The sequence below is a fragment of the Trachemys scripta genome, chromosome 8 (assembly GCF_013100865.1).
Source record: "Trachemys scripta elegans isolate TJP31775 chromosome 8, CAS_Tse_1.0, whole genome shotgun sequence".
In the NCBI taxonomy this organism is placed as follows: domain Eukaryota; kingdom Metazoa; phylum Chordata; order Testudines; family Emydidae; genus Trachemys; species Trachemys scripta.
Genome location: NC_048305.1, coordinates 18,521,678 through 18,532,545, shown reverse-complemented (window position 1 = coordinate 18,532,545; position 10,868 = coordinate 18,521,678). Strand labels below are relative to the sequence as shown.

General features: G+C 45.8%; 1 protein-coding gene across 1 annotated transcript in view; it reads left to right on the top strand.

Annotated features, from left to right (window-relative positions):
- The first annotated feature begins 4,652 nt into the window (after positions 1-4,652).
- The window catches only part of JAKMIP2 (janus kinase and microtubule interacting protein 2), a 109,848-nt gene continuing 103,632 nt past the window's right edge, over positions 4,653-10,868 (top strand). Inside the window, exon 1 of the mRNA XM_034779267.1 lies at positions 4,653-4,786. The gene's annotated coding sequence lies outside the window, so the exon portion shown is untranslated. The remainder of the gene's footprint in view (positions 4,787-10,868) is intronic.

Below are 10,868 nucleotides of genomic sequence, written 5' to 3'. Positions count from 1 at the left end.
CAATGAGAGGACTGCCAGCAGTGGAGTAGGTAGGAATACAACCAAACTCGCTGTGGAGTTACTCCTGTTCCAAGGAGTGTGACTTACTGTGGCCTAAAATGCCAAATAATTGGCTTTAAAAACTATTGCGTGGGGATGTAAGGCACAGGAAGGAGAATGAATTGCAGTTACACCAGTATAAAAATCCCCCGTCTTGTTTTTCTTATGCACCTTCAGATGTCAGCAGCCTCTGCCACTTTGGGAATACTTCAACTTGATACTTCAACTCCCTGTGACTAGCCGTTATTTCAGATCTGGTTACAATGATGGTGGACTCAGGGTTTGATATGCCAGCTCTAGTCAGGAGTAACTGCACTGAAATCGGTGAGGTTACACTAGTATACTCCTAATCAAGCCCTCAACAGATAAGTATTCTGGGAGAAAAAGTTTTGCTCAAAACTACAGCCTCTGGGATTTTGCCCCATGGTTGCTATGAAAGTTGTTAGTTAATGTGAATTAATCTATACAAAGGCTTTAAAGTTAAGCTCCATACAAATGCTAAGTGTTATTAATGGGTAAAAGGCAGGGTAGAATTTGGGTTCCTGGCTGTCCTTTATATATTGGTAAATGTGGCAGATGCCGTTCTTCTCTTAGCTAGCTTGTTACTGCCAACAGCTAGAAACGCAACTTTTTATGACCTCCGAGTCACAGGTTTTTTGCACCAGGATTCACTAAATCCTGGTTATTCTAAGAAGGATCATAGTGAGGCGAATTGGTTGGCAATGATCCATGTGGACCGTGAGACATACATAAAGACAGAGACAGAAGCCACTACCCACTCTACCCAACAAGCTTTTCTGGTGGAAGCTGTCCTACCCTCAAGGCTGCAGAACTGTCCAACTAATTATAGGCCCTTTATACAAGAAGTCAGAATTTAGCCCTGGATTCCCTTGAACCAGTTTGATGCAAATAAACTTCCCCATCCTGCCATTATGACTTTATGAAGTACACATAGTGAGTGCTATGTATGCAACCACCAAAAGCCTAGTTTCTCAGGTAAAAATCTGAAGTATGAGCCTTTGCTTTAGAAAAATAACAATTAAAAAAAAGCAAATTCCTGTTCTGTCCTGCAAAATGTTACCTTAGGACTGAAAATCCACAACAGGATGAAAGAAATCTTTGGTTGTGTGCACCAGATGGGTTCAAATTGTACTTGCAATTTATTATGCAAGTTTCAGCTAGTATGATTTCAGTCATGGTGTCTGATCTGATTCCCAAGATAGTCAATGGGAGTTTTGTCTTTGACTTCAATAGGAGCAGAATCAGGCCTGAAGTATGGCAATGTCTTTTTTCCACAGCAAAATTTGATGGAGTATGTTTTAGTAGTTTAGCCATATGGACTCCATGCTATGGGACTCCTTGAAAATGTACTCTGGGTCTTTATAGCTCAACTTTTTACACCCAAGACCTTTTATTCAAAACAATAGTACTTGGGTCAAAATATACTCTGTTACACTGTGTAAATCCAGAATAATTCCACTGAGTTAATTTCTGAATTCCACTGAAATTGGACACCGTCCTTTTAGCTATAGGATTCTTTGGTTTACAGCAGGGGTCGGCAACGTTTGGCATGCGGCTCACCAGAGTAAGCACCCTACCAGGCCGGGCCAGTTTATTTACCTGCTGACTCGACAGGTTCGGCCGATCGCGGCCCCCACTGGCCGCAGTTCACCGTCCTGGGCCAATGGGGGGGGTAGGAAGCGGTGCGGGCGAGGGATGTGCTGGCCGCAGCTTCCCGCCACCCCCATTGGCCCGGGACGGTGAACCGCGGCCAGTGGGGGCCGCGATCGGCCGAACCTGCTGCGTCAGCAGATAAATAAACTGGCCCGGCCCGCTAGGGTGCTTACCCTGGCGAACCGCGTGCCAAACGTTGCCAACCCTGGTTTACAGCTAGGGGTTAACAATCAGTGTGCACTTGGCTCATGGATGAATTACAAAACCGCACGCTGGACATTAATGCTCACTCCCTTACTCTTGATTTAATGTTTAATTAATTGTGTCCCTTATTTGTCTGTGAATTCTTGGTTAAACATCTTGTAAATGTATCAAGAGTCAGTGTATGAATGAATATTGTATAACTTGATGTCAAAAAATCCGTTGCTCAAAAGTAGAGACTGACCTGGAATAGTGAGAGTGCAGTGGTCGCCATCAGAAAGTCAGTATTTACCAACAGACACCCTTTGGTGATAGCTGAATTACTGTAAAATATGTCTGTGCTTAAAACAGGCAACAGCTAATGGTGGTGTCTTAGATACCATAATATGGTACGTGCATAAACAGTCACTTTTTAATAGCAACCACTGTAGTCACTAAAGAAAAAACATAGAAAAAAATCTCTATTCAGAATATGATCTTGAATAAATATTGCACCCAAAAAACTATATTAAAAATGTTAAAGTTGCAAAGTCAAGCTCTTAAAATTAGGAAATGCCAGCATTAACACTGTCTGTTCAACCTTAATTTAATCCCTTTATGTGTATCTATTATGAAACAGTTAGGTTGATCAGCAGTCTCTATGCTCCAGCCACGATGATCAACCACACACCCCAAAGTCTGATCCCTTCTGTCAGGGATCTGGCGTGGTCTATAATTGCCGCCCCCTACGGCCAATGGCTGGGTGTACTGCAAGGGGGAAAGGGGGGGACCCAGGCCCGCCCTCTACTCTGGGTCCCAACCCAGGGATCCTCTAGCAGCAGCCTCGCTATCCTCCTTCTCTCCCCTCGTCTGTCCGCTTCCCTGGGCTGCTTCCCCTACAGCTCCTTGCACCCGCTAGGCCCTTCCCCTCAGGGCCTGCAGCCTGGCAGGCCTCAGGCTAGAGCTCCTCTCTACTCCCTGAACCTGGCCAGCACTGCACTGTCCGCGGTGCCGGTCTCCCTGCTCTGAAGACAGACCTTCCCCTATCAAAGGCCATGGGCAGACTACCTGCTCTGCTCTCTGAGCAGCCTTTTTATAGGTCTGAGCCTGGCCCTGATTGGCTGCCTCCAATCTGGGCCCCAATTGGCTCCCATTAAGCCCTCCTCTGATTGGCTCCTTGTCTGCGCAGGCCCACTTGCCTGCTGCAGCCTAAATTCTCAGGGAGTGGGACAGCTGCTCCACTACAGGAACATACAGGACATTTCAGGAAGCCTGAGGGCAAAGACTGCCTTTAAGCCACCTGTGAGCTCCCTGAACCCCAGGACCTGATACAGCAGCTGAGAGCCCTGCTCCCTTCATCCCAATCCCATATGCACTAATATCCGCTTCCAAAAAATACCGTAATCTGATAATGACAACAAACACTGCGCTTACTATATTCTTACCGCACTGTCTGAGACTAGTCATATTGAATATTGTGCTATAGTGGCTTTCAGTGTTTCCCGGTTCGTGATTTCCCCTCCCACATAGCAATAAAGAAGGGCAGGGTGCTCATGACCCCCTGATAATTGTTTGCAACCCTCCCTACAGCACTGAGGGTTGTCACCTGGGTTGAGAACCCACGAGTCTTTGTTAAGAAATCCTTAGTTATAAATAAGATCCAGCAGCCTATAGTACTGGTCCCCGCTTTTGGCATGTGGCGCTGCCTGCCTTTTACCAGTGAGAGAAGGTTGGATGAGGGGGTTTCCTGTGACCGTGGGGCCTATTTCCTTTCCTGCCTTCGCTCACGTATCCGGGCAGAGTTCCTCTGGGCAGTGTCCACTGGCTCTCTTGACACCTTTGAGGAGCAGTGGGTGCTGTCCGGGATTCTCTGCTCTGCGTCCCCTTCAGGTTCCCTTTGTTTGACCCTATGATCTTCACACCTGCCCCTGTTACATTTTTGGTTGTCCCCCATAATTATTTGAGTTCCTAGACCTTGTGGATCCTCCCCACAGGCCGTGGGAGGGTCCTATAGTGGTGGGGGGCTTGTGCCCGCCCACTTTCTGGGTCACACTATGAAGACCCTCTTGCAGCTGTCCAGCCTGACTTTGTTACACTAGATGTCTTACAGGTTGTCTCTCGCTATGTATGTTTCAATAGCTGTGGCTCTGTTCATCTGCTTAATGAAATTGCCAGCTCCTCACTACTCTTCATGTCCTTCCATTTGACCTTTGTAAGACTGCGTTTTCCCGCTGGCCTCCTCCGCTGCACCCTCATCGCCTGCATTTCCCAATGCAGAACAGCTTGTTGTGGGCAGGCAAATGCCCACTGTTCCCTCCTGATGTGTGGGATTCATGCTCTTGACACGCACACCCCTGCCAGCCCCGCAGACTCAGCTAAGGAAGCTCTCTGAAATGGGACCTTTAGTGTCCACAGGGGACCCTGCTTAGCCCAGGGCAAGCTTCGCCCCTTTTGATTAGCTGTAATGGCCACTGAAGTGGTTCTCCCTTGGCTGAAGCCGCTTCTGGGAATAAGCCTCAGTCTTTCCCTGCTCTTCCCTCCCCCATCTCCTCCTTTTCCCTCCATCTTTTATGGCTGTTGCCATGGAGCCTAGAGAGAGCTCAGCGCTGCAGCAAGGGAGGGAGGGGGAGGCAGCAGTGCCTTCTGCAATCCAGGTTCTCGCTCAGTGAGCTCATCACCCTCCTCCTCCTAGGAGGGAGGTGGCTGGCTAGTGCTGCTGCTGCTGCTCTGGGTGGGCGGGTGGTTTACATCCTCAGCATCACCAAGCAGAGAAGTGGGGGGGGGAATCCCAGCAGCTGCTGATGTTGGGCTCTGTAGCAGCCTCAGTAACAGGGAAAATGGATTCAGCTTGCACATCCCTCGCCTTTCAGCATCTTCTCCTGGTTTCAACATGGTGAGCAGCAGAGCCAGCACTGCCTTTATTGCTGTTATTAATTATTGTGGTGGAGGGTTATTATTCTCACGCTGATGATGCATTTTCTGATCTGGTTGCTCTGAGTAGCTTTATTATGTTTGTGAAACAATGACTTTCATCTGAGCTATTAGAGAGAGCATGGGGGCTGGAGAGAGGGAGAGATGGGAGGGATGGAGTGAGAGAGCTGGAGATATAGAAAGATGGAGAGAGGAGGAGGTGGGCTGATTAGGAGCAGTCTTAGTAAAACAATGTTCCAGGAATTCATCTTAGCTAACCTCATGCTCTAAACACCCACCGCTCCCTTTTTTTATTTGTCATTTCTTTCCTTTGCTGTTACAAAATGGGCTGCACTGAAGATGGTTGTTAATCAGAAAAAGGAAGATATTTTTTCAAAGGGCTTAGTTTGATCCTCAGTAACTCCCAGATACTGGGGTTGGGCCTTAGTGAAATAGCATTTGGGGTAGTAAGTGCAGCTAAGCCAAGAGCAGCGTAGAAGGAGCCACTCTGATTAATTTTGTTTGCAGCACAGATTTACCTATTTTGTTTTGCCGTGGCTTTGTGTGAGGTTTCATTTTGAGACAGTCTTTTTAAAAATGTTTCTATATAGATCTTGTTTTTGTGGAAGAGGGGTGTGTGTGTGTGTGTGTGTGTAAATATACTCACACATTGAGCTGCGTGTCTTTGTATGTACAGTACATGTGCTGTTTTCACTGCCAGTAACTGAAGAAACATTCCAGTTGGGGTGGTGTACGATTTATTCTTCAGTTACTGAATTATTGTCCCTTGGTTTCATTATGGCACTTAGGATAGACCTATATCATGCATTTGGTCTGTTTTATGGCACTAACTACTAATTTGTGCCTGTCTTCATTTGTTTCTATTAATATAAATGGATGTAAGATACTGAACATATACCTTATGGCCAGGGGATGGATGCATAGATAGCTCTAGGTATAGATATTAAAAGTTTAAATAAAGAAATTGGGAGAAGAAATGTCAATCCATATTTTTAAACCTATGGGTTTGCACTCAGAAGTGTCCCATGCACCATTGTACCAGGAAAGGTCAGATTCTCCTTTCTAAATGCCCTGCATTCATTGCGCCAGATTCTGCCTTGATGTACACTCCATGCACAACTTGAACTCTGGGAAGCATGTCAGTGTCATGTAGGGTCTATTTTGTCCAATAATACTGGATTTGATCCTTCAATCCTGGCTCAGGCGAAATTCCCATTGTTCAGGCCTGCTGTTCTGTGTTCATTCCACCAGTGTACAAATGCCAGGCCAAAAGCAGCTGTGCTCTAAATGTTCACATGATTTACATGCCTGCCCAAATTCTGATTCCTGTTACGCTGGTGGAAATCCATGGTAATTCCATTGACTTCAATAGGCTTACACATGGGGTGGGTGAACTTATATGTATATAGTAACGTAGCTTGCCGTGATTTGGCAGTGGGACTAAAATGTGAGTGTCATATAAATGGATTTGGGGACTAACTTCAGCCCTGGCACAAGCAGGTGCAATTAAGTCAATAGACGTTGCACCCACTGAGCCAGAATCAATCCCATTTTCAAAAGGGGTCAGTCTGCACCTCTGGGAGATTCACCCTCAGGGGAGAGCAGGAGGCGTTTCCAATGGGAACAGGCAACTTCATCTCTGTTGGGAAATTTGTGGGAGCCCCCCAGCAGAGGTGGCTGAGAGGAGTTGCTGACTCAGTGCATCTGGTCATGCCCTTTCCCAGGACAGCCTTGTTGACTTTTGGAACTCCACCACCTATAATTGGATCCTCTGGAACTCTCCATCCCTGTAACCTCCCTCCTGTTGGACTTGCTGGCTTGGCCATTCTGCCAGGGTCTACACTGGTTGAGGCTGGCCCTGGCCTTGGAGTTGAATTTGTCCACTTGTTTGTGCAGTGCCCAGCACAACCCTAACTGGGATCTCTAGGTGCTATTACAATACAAATAATAGGTAACTGCCTTTGGCTGAATTTGTCCCAGCATCTTTCAGTGTCCTCTGATGATATTTTCCTTCGGTTTCCAGTGATTATTTCTAGCTCAGTAAGCTTTTAAACACAGGTCTTCTGTTACCCTACTCTCTTTTGTTTCAGCCTCTACTTAATGGGAAGATAACACAGGTGCAGCACTAGAATGTGGTTGTGCATAACAAACAACAGGCTATTCTCATTTATAAATGCATGGTGGGACCATCTTGACCTTTTATTATTATCAAAACTTTAATGCAGCTGGAAAGTGGATGCATAATTTCCCCGTTGTTATTACAAAGGATAACTGACCTCATGGTATTCAAGTCAGAGAAACACTGTGTAACTCTACTGACAGAATGATGCCAGAGTCATTTTCAGATTTTGGTTTCTACTACCCATCCTTTTCCTTTTATCCTGTTATGTGCCAGTTAATATCACATTTTACAAATGCATAAAAGCACTCCTCTTACCATAAAAAGATAATAGGCTAGATTCTGATCCTACTAACGCTGGTTTAAATCAGGTGTAACGCTAATGAAGTCAATGGATCTAACTGTGATCTCACACTGGTTTCACTCCCAGTATAATGGAGTCACTCCTGATTTACATCAGTGTAAGTGAGAGCAGAATCAAGCCTATTAGCGGACCAATGTGGTCCAGTGGTTTAAGCATAGAAATTAGTAAGAAAGGAAGTTCTAATCCCTGAACTGACACCAACTCCATCTGTGGCTTTGGACATCTCATAAACTCTGCTGCCTGTGAAATGGGCAGATAACAATGACAAATTTACTGGGAGAACTAATCAGCTAATGCGTATAGAGCGATTGAACACAGAAAGCACAGAAAAGTGCTAACTGTTACAGAGCTTGTGTATTCACCGGTTGTTTTACATACTGACATGGGGGTTGGTAAAACCATCTTAATTTATTTTGATTTGAATCTAGTTTGATTTGCTTGAAGATAATCTCCCTAGCTGGGGCTAGTATTTGGAAAATTATTCTTCCCGTGACACACTGAGTGTAGAGTGATGTGTCCAGAGTATGCTATTAAGGGTAACCCATAAACATGTAATTTCGGAGGATGATTCATAAACTGACTCTGCTTAGTTCACCTGGGGGAATGCTGCAGTCTAGCAGGTGAACCAGGTGAAACTGCATGTGCAGTTTGAACAATGCTGCCAAACCTGCATCTGCAGAGGGCCTGCAGACAATGGGAACCCCAGGAACAGGATGAAATGCTAATGCTATGTTTACTGCTTACGTTCCAGTGTCACGTGGTGTGGAGTACTAGTGGCTTCAGGTTGACTGAGAGCTCTGTGGGGATAACTTGAGAATCAGGATATCTCCATCTTTACAGTCACCCTTGCTGAGGAATAACACCAGCTGCCCATCTCGAGCCACTGCTCCCCATAATCCCGCCCCAAACACAGTAGTTCTTGACACATTTCTTGTTCTCCCCACGGGATTCTTGGACTTGACCCTCACAATCCCATCTCCCAACTGGCAGGAGGAGGAGGGAAGGACACAGTGAATCATGGCCTTGCACATGGGACTTCAGTCATATAGCTTTGCAGGCAAGACCAGATTTGCTCTTGATTCCGAAATGATTAATACCCTTGTCAAAGGAACAGAATAATCTGAACCCACAACCATTGTCTTGTATAAACATTGAAACAAATCTTGGCCTCTCTTCATTAGCTTTCAAGACTCCAATTGTAATTCAAATCTCATGTTTCTGCTGCAATGAGGCCCAGGCAGAAATACTATGTATGGGAATTCTGCCAGTCCCTGCTGTGAGAGTGGAATGTGGGCAGGCCAGGCATATGGAGAAAGTACGACCTGGGAACAGGGAAGATGCAAATTCACATCTCGGTGGGTTTCATCCTCCTCTTCTTCCATACGTGTTAGTAGCAGCCATATCCCAGGTTCTACTGGTCCCTTGTTGTGTGTTAAGGGGAAACACTCATCACGCAGGTAGATGCCTTGGAAAAAGCCCCTTTACTCAGGCTTTGCTCTTGTGAACAGAATATGGCCCCTTTGTGACATCCAATCATTTCAATGTGTTTCATCTTAAAGTGTGTTGAGATTGGATCCTAGCATATTGGGGATATTATTGTACAAGACACCCCTGAAGAGTCTGGTAAAGACCCCATATAAATGCTGGCCACCTCAGAGATACAGGAAGAGTATATGCATCCGAAGAAGTGGGCTGTAGTCCACGAAAGCTTATGCTCTAATAAATTTGTTAGTCTCTAAGGTGCCACAAGTACTCCTGTTCTTTTTATAGGGATGTGCACCTTCTAGGAACTCACTAGCAAATGTAGCAATGGATGCCCTGGTGCTCCCAGAGACAGAGAGTCTTTTTCATGCTGTGAACAAATTCCTGGAATTCCATTGGGTCAGTGCATCTTTTGCATTTCCTCAGCTACTTTGCTCGAGTCTATGTAACCCATTGGTGAGCATGTGCTAAAAGTCCACCACTGTGCTTGATCCACTGAGGACAATAGTCTCTTACAGTCACAGTTAATGAGACTTTGCTCTTTGCTTCAAGCTGTAGCAGCTCCTGCTTGTGAGCTCTGGATGTCCCCAGTCCTAGCTCATAGACTCAGAGACTTTAAGACCAGAAAGGACCATCTTGTTCATTTAGTCCGACCTCTTGTACATTGCAGGCCACAGACCCTCACCCACGCCCTCCTGTAATAAACCCATAACCTCTGGCTGACTTTCTGAAGTCCTCAAATCATGATTTAAATACTTCAAGTTACAGAGAATCCACCAGTTATTCTATTTTAAACCAGCAAGTGACCCATGCTGCAGAGGAAGGTGAAAAACCACCTAGGTCTCTGCCAATCTGACGGGGGGAAAATTCCTTCCCAACCCTAATATGGTGATCAGTTGAACTCTGAGCATGTGGGCAAGACCCACCAGGCAGATACCTGGGAAAGAATTCTCTGTAACTCAGCGCCCTCCCCATCTAGTGCGTCATCTCTGGCTGTTGGGGATACTTGCTACTAGCAGGTCCAAATGGGTCACATGCCATTGTAGGCAATCTCCTCATACCATTCCCTCCATAAACCTTATCGAGCTCAGTCTTGAAACAAGTTAGGTTTTTTGCCCCCACTGATCTCTTGGAAGGCTGTTCCCGAACTTCACTCCTCCGATGGTTAGAAACCTTCAGCTAATTTAACTTCATCTAATTTCAATGTTCTTGTGTCAGCATTGGCGTTTAACTTGTATAAACTCCTCTCCCTCCCTGGGAAGTGTCCCTCTGATGTATTGATAGAGAGCAATCATATCTCCCCTCAGCCTTTGTTTGGTTAGGCTAAACAAGCCAAGCTCCTTGAAATCCCTCCCCTTAAGGTACATTTTCCATTCCTCCGATCCTCCTAGGAGTCCTTCTCTGCACCTCTTCCAGTTTGAATTCATCTTTCTTAACCATGGGAGACCAGAATTGCACACAATATTCCAGATGAGGTCTCACCAGTACCTACTGGTAGTACCTTGCCTTGGTATGTTGGTGACTGTCCCGCTTACCTGCCACAATAACCCCATATGTTATTTACAAACAGTTTTAGCACATGTTTTTAATGGGCAGCAGGTTTAAAACAAATAAAAGGAAGTTTTTCTTCACACAGCGCACAGTCAACTTGTGGAACTCCTTGCCTGAGGAGGTTGTGAAGGCTAGGACTATAACAGGGTTTAAAAGAGAACTGGATAAATTCATGGAGGTTAAGTCCATTAATGGCTATTAGCCAGGATGGGTAAGGAATGGTGTCCCTAGCCTCTGTTTGTCAGAGGGTAGAGATGGATGGCTGGAGAGAGATCACTTGATCATTACCTGTTAGGTTCACTCCCTTTGGGGCACCTGGCATTGGCCACTGTTGGTAGACAGGATACTGGGCTAGATGGACCTTTGGTCTGACCCAGTACGGCCATTCTTATGTTATCATAGAATATCAGAGTTAGAAGGGACCTCAGGAGATCATCTAGTCCAACCTCCTGCCCAAACTAGGACCAATCCCCAGACAGATTTTTGCCCCAGATCCCTAAATGGCCCTCTCAAAGATTGAACTCACAA